Source organism: Austrofundulus limnaeus, unplaced genomic scaffold (assembly GCF_001266775.1).
Source record: "Austrofundulus limnaeus strain Quisiro unplaced genomic scaffold, Austrofundulus_limnaeus-1.0 Scaffold2058, whole genome shotgun sequence".
Classification (NCBI taxonomy): domain Eukaryota; kingdom Metazoa; phylum Chordata; class Actinopteri; order Cyprinodontiformes; family Rivulidae; genus Austrofundulus; species Austrofundulus limnaeus.
This window is the reverse complement of record NW_013954460.1, coordinates 22,862-24,034: the sequence shown is the minus strand read 5'-3', so window position 1 is coordinate 24,034 and position 1,173 is coordinate 22,862.

Sequence of the window (1,173 nt, the reverse complement as noted above, 5' to 3'; positions counted from 1 at the left end):
GAACTGAAGCAGCAGCTGCTGATGTCATTACGCTCTTGCGCGGTGCTGCGTTCAGGACAAGCATGGAAAACTCACCACTCTTATATACGGTCGCAATGATGCGTTTAGGTACCGAAATGGAATTGCATGAACATTCACGTGGTGGTTATGTAATACAGCGAAGCGATAATAAAAAATTTGCGTCGACAAATTTACATAATCGACATCATCGATTATTTCAACTAATCGGTGCAGCCCTAAACTAAAGCCACGCCTTTACTTTAATCCTGATCATAACCAACAAAGATAGGTTTTGCTGTTAATATTGTTTAATTCTCAAAACTAAAGAAACATCTGTGAATGACAGCGAAATGTGCAGCTGAGCGGAGCCGCACCCCCGAGCCACAGTGATCTGGGGGGCTTCAGGCTGTGGGCTTCAGGTGCTCTGTGGCAGGTGCACTTCGTGGCTGATGATCAAACTGTGGTACAATAACCTCACATGTGCCAGATCACACGCAGCTGCTGATCGACGTTGTTGCAGCAGCTCAGGTTTCTGTTTTAAAAATCACCAGATTTGTCTCCTGCACCCACCTCGTCCTCTCAGGTGGAGCGTGAAAATATTTCTGTGGATCCTTTTTTCTGACAGCTGGTTTAAAAACAACTGCCCGCTTTGTTTCATTCTTTTAACCATTCCACATACCGTGGAAATTTTTGAGCATGTTCGAAATTCTGCACTGGGATCTCCATATGACAACGTATGTCCTCTTATATTAACTTGTTGGTAAGTTATCCTAAAATGATGCCTTAGATTTTTTCATTATCTGATGCCGTGCATCACTGTGTGACCGCTGCTGACATCTCATTTTCCTCCATTACGCTGCGCAGAGGTTCTGCAGAAGTTCCACTAATGTTGCACATACAGAAGTCCAAACATGTTATAATAAGCTTGTACATGTTATGTTTAAGGTAGGGATCATTTACTCATAGGTTTTATATCTGTTCAAGTTGTTAGGAACACGGTATGATCACGTCCAAAACAAGGTGCTAATTAATGCTTTTTTTTTCCCTCAGAGTGTGCCAGTGCGTTGGACACAATTTGCAAATGTCAAGTTGTCTAAAACGTCATAGTGTGACAGGGCCCCAACTAAGCAAAGCTTAGCAGTGTCTCCTCAACACTGCTGGACATGTACGCAC